This window comes from Cryptomeria japonica, chromosome 5, assembly GCF_030272615.1.
Source record: "Cryptomeria japonica chromosome 5, Sugi_1.0, whole genome shotgun sequence".
Lineage (NCBI taxonomy): Eukaryota > Viridiplantae > Streptophyta > Pinopsida > Cupressales > Cupressaceae > Cryptomeria > Cryptomeria japonica.
The window spans coordinates 183,783,547-183,798,581 of NC_081409.1; positions in this window are offsets into that span (position 1 = coordinate 183,783,547).

Below are 15,035 nucleotides of genomic sequence, written 5' to 3' on the forward strand. Positions count from 1 at the left end.
CAACTTGAGAAACTTTTATATGAGTATGATTTATTTAGTTACCCCTTAAATTTTTTTGCCTATTGACTTCCCCAATAAAATAACTCCTTTATAATATTGAATTACCATCTACTTATTATCTCCTCATATAGACATTATTGATAAGGGTTGTGGTTGGTGTTCCTCTACACTAAATTTAAACATTAGTGATTCTAGGAAGTGTCCATGGTTATTTACATCTAAGGAGGAGGATTTGGAATAATATTTCTTGTTATCTAATTTCTAAATATAAAAATAAATCTTTTTAAGTATCAATATTAAAATAAATATTTCTAACAACTAGAATTAGAAAACACTCTTAAAAATGACCCTCTTCTTGAAAACTGGAATTAAAGAACAAAAATTTGGGTACACATAGAAGGGAAGCATAAAAAAAAAAAATTCTAATAGAACTAGGAACCCATTTCACTTTAAGTGCCCAATTAAAAAAATAGAATAGGTATCCATTCCTATTTAGGATCTTAGCCAAAATGGGCACCCATTATGAATGGGTATATGTATATTAATGGGTACCTAGTTAGGAAACTAGTACCCATTTCTCCAAAGTATTTATTAAAAAAAAATTGACTACAAACTCATTTTTTCTTGCAAGAGTGATATATAGCAATGAAAAGGGTAAATATGTACCTAATTTTGTGTATTCTTTATCAAAATTTCCCACCTACTACCTCCTCCCATCAGTCTCATTGATTGTAAATACCTTCAAGTAGGTTTTCTTGTATTTTAGTGTTTTTTTTTTGGCTTGCTTTAGCTTTACGTTTAGGTATTAAGGTTTATTTTTTTTATTTTTATGTTTTATGAAATTAAATTGATAATAATCTAATCTACATTGAAAATTTGAAATCTAAACACCACACACCACAAAACCATAAACCCTAAACAATGCACATCACAAAAACCTAAACCATAAACACTAGAAAATCATTTTCAAATATAATAACTCGAAAAAACATCACATTAGAAAAAAACAACTCAACATGTAGCCTCTAATAAACAATATTTGTTATATGGTAGCATAGCTCCAAACAAGTTTGTTCTAATTTGCCCCCTTTAAACTTATTTATTCCCCCACTAGACATAACTCAAGACACTTCTCGTTCCATCAAATATTAATCTTTTTCCTCTATGTACCTTCATATTCACACTACACATGAATGTGTATGGTCACTGCCTTAGTCATCAATTCCAACAAATATATATTCATGGTTGAAAGGTGGTAACTCATTCCAACGAACAAGAAAAAAATAGATTATTGACAAAAATAACCAAAAATAAGGAAAATAGTAACCCATTAAATGAAATGTATGGCTATAATTTAGAAAAATATATGTGCATGAAGAAAAGTTTAAAAATGGTCACCCAACAAAGAAAATAAATTTTCTTCAAAAGAATCTAATAATTATGTTTCCAAAAAAGAAAATGACAAATTCTAAGTAAATTGAACAACCATGAACCCAATCTAAGAAAATAGTCATTGTCAGAGGATACAACCCAATCAAAAAAAATAGTCATTGTTGGAGGATAATAATCAATCACCATCAAGGCAAAAATAAAAGACAACAAATAATAGAAAAAATTAAACCAAAAGTTTTTTAAAAAATCATTACTAATTCTAGAAAAATGTTGATGCCCTTGAACTATCTATGCTTAAACTTAATCTCTACCGCATCAAATCTATTATGGTACCAAAAAAACACTCATGTGGCTCTCTTAATAATTTATGAAAATACTAGACACTACCATGTCAATTTGATTACATGTGCTTGATATTTGGCCACATATAAAATACAATTTTAGGACATGATAATTCTTTGGGACATACAATTACAACATTGTTTGAAGTACTAGTATTGTATTATTGGGATTGATTTGGTATTTTGTGTACATTATGCTGGATGAAAAAGAAAAGATTGTGTTGGAAATTTATGGGCCTATTTAATTGTCTCTTTTTATTATTCTATTAATCCTCTATTTCCTTTGAGCTATAGTGATTTTACACAGAAATTTCAATACTTTCCTAAGTTTAAGGCTATTTAATAAGCACTAGACATATTTACTCATGGATGCTAGATGTAATAAACGTGCATGATTATTGATGAAATGATGTGATGGTTGTTATGAGAAGTGTTTCTAGAGATTAACATGTTGTTGCATATAAAATGGTCAAATACATCATGCCAATTTCCTACAATAGAATAACTATAGAAGTAGTAGGTGTTCCTACAACTAAGTAGAACAAGTTTTAGTGATAGGAATTGTAAGCATTGAGGTGTTCAACATCTAGAATACTTTTATCATAATTATTACCAAATATTTCTATTATGTTTTCATCTTAGTTATCAAGTCCTTCTTTGTGATGGATATGAAAAACTATTAGGAATCTACTTTAAGTTGTGTCTCTTAGTTAAATAATCATCTTTCCATATATTACTTGAATGGGTTATAGATCAGTTCTAATATTTGAGTAAAGAAAATATTATAAATGCAATGTAGAAGATGATCCAAGGATCAACCATTCTATAAGTTTCCTCCATTCTTACAAATAATAGACAATATTCACCTGCATTGTCAATTCTCAACACTTTTATCTTATAATCTAATTTCTTTTTCACTAAGGCCTTAAATTCCTTAAACTTAGTGTAAAATTTAGATTTAGAATACATAAAACGGATCAATGTGTATCTCAAGAAATTATTAATGAATGAAACATTATACCAAAATTTAACTAAAGAAATATCCACTAGACCACACACATCTAGATGAATACTTTATAATGATCTCTTTTCCTTATAGAATCCTTGAGGAATTTATGATATATTCTATTTACCAAATACACAAAGCTCACAAAAATTATTTTTGCCAGATCAAAATAATCAAAAGGAGCGTCAACCAATTTTTTTAATTTTGAATGGTCCTCAAAGCCTTTTCGCCAATGTGACTTAATCTCTGGTGGCACATTATACATGCATTTCTAGTGTTAGTTACATTGGAAGATCTACAAAGTTAGAGGCATCAATCCTAAACAAAGTCCCTATATGAGATCCTTTATCTATCACTAAATTCCATCTTACCAACCTACAAAACTTGTCAAATATCATGCTCATTCCAATGTTACTCAACTTGGATATAGAAAGAAGATTTCTTACAAGTCTTAATATATTTAAAACATTGTCAATGGTTTTTATGTTAGGATAATCGGTGGATAACTGGGGGGAGGGGGGTGAATTAGTTGTCAACAAATTATAAAACTTTAATAACACAAAACCTTTTACTGGAATGCATAAACCAAATACTAGAATAGAAGATATAACAATTAAGCACAAACATAAATCACAGAACAATTACCAACCATCCATAACACATAACACCAGGATTTGTACATGGAAAACCCGGTAAAGAGACAAAACACTGTGGGAAGCCTACCCACAGTCTAATAATACTTTTGTAGTAAGTATGTAATTACAATAAGAGGGGCCTGCACATGCAGGAATGCCAACAACCTAGAGCACATTGCTCATTACAAAAGGAGCCTCACTGACTACAAAATAAATCCACACTACAATCTAGAAAGATGAATGAACTGCAAGAATAGCATCTCCTATGCCTGAGTACAGTTCCAGTTAAGCTCAATACCAGAGGTCTTATACCTCTTACACAAACCCAATTTGATCACCTATGATCGACCAAAACCTCTGCATATGATTACAACTTTATTCACACATAGATGATCCCATAACGTTCATCCCATGATCTACAAAGAGATCTTACATTATATTTATACCATCCCGGGACCTAAATAATTAGGTTGGCCACCTAAAAGATAATACAATAAATTCATTACATAATCCCGCAAACCAATGATAAACCAAGTCATCCTAAGACCAAAACAACATAAACCAAACAATAAATCCAACAGATAATGCATCAGGAGCATCAACCAAAATGTTACATAAATTGGTCCATAACCTAACAGAATAACCATCATACCTAAAATAGATCGCTAGAAGCCAAATGAAACACCACCGATCGACTGGAACATGAACATGATAATCATCAACATTTTGATAACCTTCTAGAAGTCGGACCAACACCGCTTATGGGATTCACCAAAATATCTTCAATAAAGCTCTGTCGGTAAAACCCTTACTAGTAACCAAAAGGCCTACTAGAATAAATGATAGCATCTAGATCATCAAATCCAAAACCAACTAAATGTGATACACATTAGGAACACATGAATAACTAGTCCAAACCAATTCCACAAGCTAGATCATATCCACGATATGTTCATCACAATCAAACCACACTACTGAAACCTAGTAGACAACAAAACAACAATGTTGACATCAATGCAGCACATAATCAATTCCTCCAAATTGCCAACAATCTCTCCCTTTGACATTGATGGTAACATTAGATGTGAAAAACATCCAAGTGCCAAGAAATGTCAAACAAGTCTCCATTAAGGGAAGACATCCAACAATCTCCCCAAAATGATATGACAATGAAGTTTTGAACCAACATACCAAACTCCCCTTGTGAATGATATCCCAGTTAAGCTTTGTTTTTCATATAAATATCTCTCCCCCTTTGACATCAAAGAAAAATCATAAATCCTCTAAACCACATAACTGACTACTCCCCCTAAGTAGTAGCACCAACACATCAATCTGGAATGAATGATAGTTCTGATATTGCATGTTGGACTGATGCCAATCAACATCACTCAGGTTTCTAGTGGAGGGGTAGAAACTCCCAATCTGTCTTTGAAGTACTCAAATGATTCCTTAGGCAAATTTTTAGTGAAAATATCTGCAATCTGCTCTTTGGTGTTCACATAAACTAGTCTGACTTCATTTGCTTCCACCTTCTCCTTCAAAAAGTTATACTTGATAGAAATGTGCTTTGTTTTAGAATGAAATACTAGATTCTTTGATTTGTCAATAGCAATAGAGTTATCATAGTGAATAACTACCAGTTCATTGCAATCTACCCTTATATCCTTCAACATTTGCTTCATCCATAGAACTTGTGTACTTTTAGCAACAACAACAACATACTCAGCTTCAATAGTAGATAAAGAAGTACACGACTGTTTCTTGTTGATCCATGATACACATTTCTTTCCAAGAAAGAAAGCTCCACCAAATGTGCTTTTTTGGTCATCAACATCTGTAGCCTAGTCTGCATCTGTATATGCATAGTGTAAATTTATCATTTTTAGGATACCACAAACCATACTCAATTGTTCCTTGCAAATACCTGAAAATCCTTTACACCGCACTGTTGATTCTCTCTAGGATCACTCTGATATCTTGATACAATATAAACTGCATTCATTATATCCAATCTAGTTTGAGTCAGATATAACAAAACTCCAATCATATATTGATACCTTGTAGGATTTATCGGAGTTGATGCATCATTCTTTGTCAATTTCTCACTTGTAACCATAGGAGTATCAACCGCTTTAGAATTTTCCATACCAAATTTCTTCAACAACTCTCTAGCATACTTAGTTTGATAGATGAAAATACCTTTATCAGTTTGAGTAATCTAAAAACCTAAGAAAAATTCCATCTCCCCAATCATAGACATCTCAAATTCATTCTTCATATTATTAGAGTATTCCATACATAACTTATCCTCACCTCCAAAAATGATATCACCAACAAAGACTTCAACAATCAATATGTCATCATTAGTGATCTTATAATATAAGTTACTATCAGCATTACCTTTAGTGAAACCAAGCTTCAAAAGATATTTGTCCAATCTAGCATACCAAGCTCTAGGGGCTTGTTTCAATCCATATAAAGCTTTCCTTAGCCTGCAAACCATGTTTTTGTCATCTGAAAGTGAAAATCCATCAGTTTGCTCAATGCAAACTTCCTCTTCAAGATGTCCATTTGAAAATGCACACTTAACATCCATCTAATAAACCTTGTATTTCTTATGGGAAACATAAGCATGAAATAATCTCACAACTTCAATCCTAGCTACCGAAGCAAAAGTCTCATCATAAGAAATTTCTTCCTTCTGAGAATATCCTTTACATACCAATCTAGCCTTATTCCTCACAACTTGTCCATCCTCATTCAATTTATTCCTAAAGACCCATTTAGTTCCAATAATATTCTTATTTTTAGGGGGAACTAAAGTCCATGTGTTGTTCTTTTCTATTTGATCTAATTCCTCTTCCATAGCTCTCATCCAATATTCATCTTTACAAGCTTCAATAACTGACGCCGGTTCAACTTGAGAAATTAAACATACATCATCAGCTGCCAAAGTTCTTCTTGTCATCACTCCTTTGTTCTTGTCTCCAATGATCTAATCTTTTTGAATGATTTAACCTTACATACCTAGGAGTCTTCTGACTTTCTGTTTCTCTGCTCTAATCTTCAATTACTGTTGAATTTTCTGATACTGTCGGGGTAACTAGTTCAACATTCTATTCTAGTACAAGTGGAACCGGTTTAGTTATGATCATCTCCACTTCCGGTTCTCTCTCATAAGTTCTGATTTGACCTTTGTATTGCTCATCCACCTTGACATTATCACTCTCCACAATTCTTTGCAATCTTTTGTTATAACATCTATATGCTTTTCTTTCATTAGAATAACCAAGAAATATCCCTTCATCACATCTAGGATCAAACTTTCAAATGGAATCATCTCTTTTAATATAGCATTTACTACCAAAGATTATGAAATACTTAATTGTAGTTGTATGACCAAACCATAACTCATAAGGTGTCTTACTGGTATTTCCTTTTATACAAACTCTATTGAATGTATACACCGTCATTCTGACAGCTTCTCTCTAATAGATATGAGGCAAATTATTTTCCATCATCATAGTTCTAGCTGCATCCAAGATAGTTTTGTTCTTTATTTCCACAACACCATTCTGCTGAGGTGTTTGGGGTTCAGACAACTATCTCCTTATCCCATACCTCTCACAATAATTGTTAAATTCACTGGATGTGAATTCACCACCCTGATTTGACCTTACTCATTTAATCTTCAACCCTGTCTTTGTCTCAACTTTATCTTTAAATATCTTAAACTTTTCAAAAGCTTCAGATTTCTCCCTTAGAAAAGTAACCCACATCATTCTATAATAATCATCAATGATTAACATGAAATATCTATCACCCTGAAATTTTTTTTATCCTAGTAGGACCACACAAATCAGTATGAATAAGATCAAGAACATCATTATATTTGTCTTGTATACTCTTAAAAGAAGTTCTGACTTTCTTTCCCATTTGACATTCCTTGCATACTAGATTATAGGGCTTCATAATCTTAGGTATATCTCTAATAGCCTTAGTTGAACTGATCTTTACAATGCAATCAAAATTCACATGACACAACCTCTTATGCCATAGCCAACTCTCATCAATTTGTGCAATCAAACATGTCTTCTCACTAGATTTTAAATGAAAGATGTTACCTTTAGTCTGTGTACCGGTTGCAATCTCCAATCTAGATCTGTTGATAATTTTGCATTTTCCATCCTTGAACTCTAATTGAAATCCCTTATCCACCAACTGTCCTACACTCAAAAGATTATGCCTTAAACCTTCAACATAATAAACATTATCTGTGTTATGGTTACCATCCAATGATATAGTTCCTCTTCCTCTGATCATGCATTTTTGTCATCTCCAAATCTAACTAGACCACCATCAAATTCTTGCAAAGATAGAAACTTCATTTTATCTCCAGTCATATGATGTGAACATCCATTGTCTATTACCCATTCATCCTTATCTTCAATTTTAATAGCAAGTACCTTTTCCTCATTTTGAATAATAGGTGCCAGAGCATCTTCCTCGATAGCCAAATATACCCATTCCTTTCAATTCCCGAATCCACTAGCTAAATCTTGTGTCGGTTCATCATCAGAATCAGTCACACCTTCCTCATCCGCATAGTAACATAATTTTTCTTTGTTTCTCCTAAACTTATGCTTGTTCTGATAGTCATGGTTAGGCCTAAAATATCTTCTAGCTTTCTCTTCAAACCTTGAATTCCTCTCAGAACATCTAGATGCAAAACGACCTATCTTATTACATGCAAAACATTTAAAAGGTAATTTTCCTTCATACTTACTTCTTGTCAGACCTTTAGGTACTATTCTAGAAAATAGGACTTCAAGTTGCTAAAACTCATCATCTTCTTTCTTCATTTCCTCTAGTTCCTTTGCATATAAATCTTTCCAATCACTCTTGCTAGTTGATGATGTAGATGTATGAAAAGTAGATTCAGTCTTTGTAGCTCCTTAAGGACCAAATTCTTCAAGCTCAAAAGAAAATAACTTTCCAACCAAAGTATCCCTACTGATAGAGGTGTTAGACATTATTCTCAGCTCATTAATTGCAGTAGCCTTCATCTTCTAAGCTGGTGGCAAAACTCTCATTACTTTAGAAACAATCTCATCTTCGCTTAGAGATCCACCACAACATTGAATTCCCATAACCTTTTGATTAACTCTTTCCATAAATATTGTAATCCTTTCATCTTCTTCCATTTTTAGGTTCTGATACCTCACCCGATAACCATCAATTTTAGTAATTTTAACAGTAGGGTCACCTTCATTCAGATTCTCCAACTTATCCCATATAGCCTTTGCAGATGATTGGCTAGTTAATCCCATTATTTGCTGGTCAGAAAGTGCACTCAAAAGGGCTTCTCTATCTCTACAGTCATTTTCAATGTTCTTATCCAAGTCTGTCAGAGGAGGATTTCTAGATGTCGGATTATAAGGAGTATAGCCTTTCTTAGTAATCTCCCAAATCTATTTCCCAATACATCTCAAATGAGTCTCCATTCGAATCTTCCATACTCTATAATTTATTGAATCAAGCTTAGGGGTGTCTCTCCAAAAAATAGCTACAGATGAACTATTAGTTGTCATAGGATCTTCTTCAAGCGATTAAGCTTCTGTAGAGAGAACCAAGCTCTGATACCAATTATTAGGATAACTGGTGGACAACTGAGAGGGTGGGTGAATTAGTTGTTAACATATTATAAAAATTTAACCACACAAAACCTTTTACCAAAATGCATAAACCAAATACCAAAATAGAAGATATAACAATTAAGCACAAATATGAATCACAGAACAATTACCAACCATCCATAACACATAACACCAGGATTTATATGTGGAAAACCTAGTGAAGGGAAAAACCATGGTGGGAAGCCTACCCACAGTCTGATAATACTTCTGCAATAAGTATGTAATTACAATAAGAGAGGCTTGCACATGCAGGAAGGCCAACAACCTAGAGCACATTGCTCATCACAAAAGGAGCCTCACTGACTACAAAAGAAATCCAGACTACAATCCGAAAAGATGAATTAACTGCAAGAATAGCATCTCCTATGCTTGAGTACAGTTCTAGTTAAGCTCAATATTGGAGGTCTTAAACCTCTTACACAAATCCAATTTGATCACCTATGATCAACCAAAACCTCTTCATATGATTACAACTTAATTCGCACACAGATAATACCATAACCTTCATCCCATGATCTACAAAGAGATCTTATATCATATTTATACCAACCCGAGACCTAAACAATTAGGTCGGCCACCTAAAAGATAATACAATAAATCCATTACATAATCCTATAAACCAATGATAAACCAAGTCGGCCTAAGACCAAAACAACATAAACCAAACAATAAATCCAACCGGTAACACATTGGGAGCATCAACCAACACGTTACATAAATTGGTCCATAACCTAACAAATTAACCACCGGACCTAAAATAGGTCACCATAAGCCAAATGAAACACCGCCACTCTACTAGAACACAAACATGATAACCATCATCATTCTTATAACCTTCTAGAAGCCACACCAACACCACTTATCATATTCACCAAAATTTCTTCAACAAAGCTCCACCGGTAAAACCCTTACAAATAACCAAAAGGCTTACTAGAACAAATGATAGCATCTGGATCATCAAATCTCAAACCAACTGAATGTGATATGAATCAGTAACACATGAATAACCAGTCCAGACCAATTACACAAGCCAGAACATATCCCTGAAATGTTCATCACAATCCAACCACACTACCAGAACCCGGTAGACTGTAAAACAACTAGTGTTGACATCAATGCAACACATAATCAATTCCTCCAAATTGCCAACATTTTAAACTTCCATCACTGAAACACAACTTTACCTTTCCTTTACCAACAAGTTTCTTCATGCTATTATCACCAAGGAAAAAATTCCCAAAATCATATGCTTTGTAGGAGAAAAACCTCTCCTTGTTAGGAGCCATGTGAAAGGAGGCACTTGAATCAATAAGCCAAACAACATCACTAATAGTGTTAGAAAAATAAAAAAAGCATACAAATCATCATCAGCGGGCGTTTCCATGGAGGAATCAAAAATATTTTTATTGACTCTACATTCCTTCTTCACATGCCTCTTTTTGGACATAATTCCAACACTTTACACTTTCTAGGGTTCTTTGATCATCGTTTAGACTTCATTTTTTTTTTTCTTTTTAGGCCCTTTCTCTTTGGAACTTCCTTGTACATGCAAGACATCTTGGGAGCCAACATTCACAATCTTTCTTCTCACCTCTTTTGAAATAAGTAACATTCATAATATTTCTTCTCACCTTTTTTGAAAGAAGTATGTCAATTAAGTTGTCTATATTAGCTTGGTGTTACCAATGCTAATTGCAACAATTAGATTTTACCAAGATTTATCTTCATCTTCTAATTTAATTTATATGCATGCAATATAACTTATAATTAGATTAAAAAAATTTCACATGATGAGCAATAAATTGGCCCTCTTTCATTTCTAAGTTATATAAGATCCTCTTGAGATATAACTTACTGGAAAAAATTTTAGATTGATAAATGTCACCTATCCTCTTCCATAACTTGTATGTGGAGTCATTTCCAGAGACATTCAGAAGGACAAAATTAGTAAGACACAACTATATGGTTCCTTGTGCCTTCTTCTCCAATTTCATCCAAACAAAATTTGTCATAGTTGAGTCCTCTAGTCTACTTTCACATGAAACTGGCAACCACTAATCTCCTTCTTCTAAAAGTTCTTCCATCTTTAATTTTCATATGCATAGTCATTGCTATTGAATTTATCCAAATATGTGTGAGAAACAAAATCCATGGCTTTCAATCCTCATTTTAAGTCTATAAAACCACATAAAAAAACTCCCATTATAGTGAAAAAATGTCAACACTTAAAGAGAAAGGCATCCCCTTGTCAACAAAACTTTTAGCTCTGATACCAAATGTTAAGAAACAAGGTGAAGAAAGCTTGCAATATTAAATTTCTTATGTGATTAAAAATATAAAAAATAAATCTAAAATAAAATGTGATTACACCATTCAACGTAAATAAAAAATCAACATACCAAACCAACCATTTGGCTGAAGCCGTGGCTGCTTACCAAGCTCTTACCCTTGCTGAATCTTTGGGTTTTAAAAAAGTTTGTCTTGAGGGACATTCAAATAACATCATAAAATACCTTAAGGGTCTTTCCCCCCCATCATGGACTATCAAAAATATTATATCTCTAGCCAAGGAGATAATTAAGTCCTTCGAGCGGTGTGTTATTTCACATAGTTATAGATGATAGTTCTGATACTAAATATGATTAGTACAGATTCCAAGCTAACAATATGAGAGGGGGGGGTGAATCATTCAAACTTAATCTTAAATAAAAACAACAGATTCAACCTCGGTAACCTTATCAGAAAAATAGTAATGCATGCAGACCCATAAATAGATAAGATCACAAACATATAACTCCAGATTTAACATGGAAACCCAAATAGGGAAAAACCACTGTGGGATTTCGGACCCACTAAGAAATATACTCTTCTAGAGTATGCTCGGTTAAAAGCAAATCCTGTTAAAGATTACAAACACATTGCTAGATGTGACTTGGTTAAGAGATTTCCCTTAGATCTGTTAGGATCTTCACCTTGTTAAAGGATTTCAAACACTCAATAAGAATGTCACCTTGCTAGAGGATTTTACAAATAAGACTGTTAAGTCCACTCGGTTAAGAGATTTTTTGCTACTTCTCAAAATAACAGTAAAAAATATGTCTGCAACTTCACATCTAAAAATGCTGAAGCAGATTCTTATTTGCTCAATACAATCAATTCATAGGACTTATCTTGTCCCTCTACTGGGCTCTATTCTCTATTATCAAAACAGGTCTTCAAGCTTCTGTGCTCGGTAATCACTATGTAGCATCCTTGTTCATACACTTGCCCGCATACGTTGTTTATCAATAGTTTCCTATTTATAAACAATCTTCCAGCCGCTTAATCTCCTTGATCACATTTCCCATGATCAATCATAGCCATCAGATCTTCAATCTTATCCAGGTTCAATGTATCCTTCGATCTGAAAACATTTTACCCCACCTTGGAACTTGCATTTTCACCTTGGAACTTGTGATAGGGTATTGTGGTTCAATCTGAGCTGTAGATCTTCTTGCCAATCTTTCTTTACCATACATTCTTTAACAATCTTCATACATGGCTTACCAATCATTTAATCTGCTCTAGCTCATCAGCTTCCTTCATTAAATATCACATGTAAACATTTAATGCATTTTGTTATAGCTCAGTTATAAGTCGGTAAATACTAGACTTCAATCGGTAGACATTCTGCCTTCATTAACTGATAGCGATAACCTTAGGGTTTACCGACTAGGTTCTTTGCTCGGTAACATAGTATAGTATTAACCTTTCAAATAATAGCATATGTAGGATATCAAAACAATCTAAACATCATGATCTCATCATTGTCTAACTCGGTAATAGTTGCCCATTGAATAACTTATCCCCTTATTCATCATATTCTTTCTGTGTCTTTTACCGAAATCTTTATACTCATCAAATCACACTTCTTAAGATATGGCAACATCATACTGAATTAGAAAATCAATTTCTTGACATCAATGACAAAATAAAGACAGTAATCATCCTTAATCAGTTATATCCATAGTCATCAACAACCCTCTCAATATCCTTATTGAAAGGCCAACAATCTCTCATTGTAATTGGAATGCCAACCTTTTTCTTGTATGTTATAATGCCAACAATAGAGAGACTAATGCCATGGCTGACTAGGATACCAACATGGTTGTGTGTGCTAATCAAATGATCAACTAGAGAGGTGAGATGGATCTTCCTCATGATACCTGTGCCATCCTCATTTATGACAGAGTGCATGGAAAAGATGGAGTGATAAGTGATGATAACAACATACTTATCAATGAAAGTTTCTATAATGAATTGAAAAGAGTGGCACTTGAAGGACGAGCTGGCGTTTAATGCGAACAAGACCCTGCATGCTTTCTAGGTGTCCATTTATTTTTTTAGGACTTCTATTCTCTTAACTTTGGCCCTTGTTTTTTCTCTGTTCTGCATTATGAAGGGTGTGATAAATTCTGTCATGGATCTGATGGGAGGCAATGGGAAAAGGATTGAAATTCTTACTTGTGATGAATGGAAGAAGAAACTGAAAGTGTGGGCCTTCTTGGAATCTGCTAAAATGACAGGGTCTATGGAGTGAATTCTAGGAAAAAACCCCACTGTTACCAGATTATTCAAGAAGAATTGGAAGGAGGTCAAAATTATCATAGGTGGGAGAAAGGTTGAAATTGATGAAGGGATAATTGCTGAAGTAACTGAGATGCCAATGGAGGGAATAAAATTCTATAGGGATAGAAATCTCACAGAGGTGGCTATAAAGCAATTCCCAAAGGAAGACTTTGAGAAAGCCAAATTGGTGAAATCTAGCAAGACCTACTAGATGCCGAAGGTGATAAAAAAGGTATGGAGATGGATTTTGTTTGCTGTGATATAATATATTAATCTTGATGGTAGATACTCTCATGTTTATGGCTATCATTTTGTGCTCTTGAACCACTTCCACCATAAAGATATGGTGCCTATTCCTTTCTACCTGTATAGTTCCTTAAATACTTGTATAAAGGATTTCATGGATAACCCGGATAGAAATCCTCCTATGCATGAAGGGTTAATTTTTCTTTTATACAACCATGTCAAGGCCTCCTCTATTCAACAATCTATCACTGAGCTATTGGACTAGGAAGAGGAGTCTAATAACTCAGATGACAATGAAGATGAGGGGTTTGATATGGAGTTGGAAGATGATTTTGTACGTTAGGAAATAGGAAATCATCACAAACAAGATATATCAAAACACTAGACATTAGCTCAATCACAAAAACACAAAATGTAATGATCTAATCCTAAAAAACACTCAATAGAGACATGAGATAAAAGCATTCAAAAATGAAAGATTATGCAAACCATAGACATGACTTGAACGCTTCTTCATGCGGCTCCATTGTTCTTCTTTCCTCTTCAAATGGTTGGATTGTGGATCTCACCTACAAGTGCACACACACAATTGAAAGCAAGTAGACAAGATTACTGATCAAGAGTACTAGAAATTCAATAGTCTGATTACCAATTATTAATTACCAATTATTAGGGATTGTGATTGATGAAGATCATCCAATTTATAGAAGAATTGGAGAGATGACAAGATTAGCATGATCCAATTCAAATGGAAATTGCAAATCAATTATGTCAATTATGACAAATTTTGCACCTTCTATGCAAAATTTGATTGATTGATAATTGATGACAAATTATGACAACTTCTATGTCAAAATTGATTGATTGTCAATTATGACAAATTGACATGTCATTTCCATGAATTTAGGAGAGAAATAGAAGGAAATTGAAATTAGGAATTAGAAAATTAGAAAATTGAAATTGATGAAAATTAGGAATTAGAAATTAAGTAAATTAATTAATAATCTTTCATTTATTAATTAATTCACAAAGAGGAATAATTAGCCAATTAAATGAAGATTTAATTGTAATGAGAAGACTTAGGATAAATAAATAAATTATTTAATCC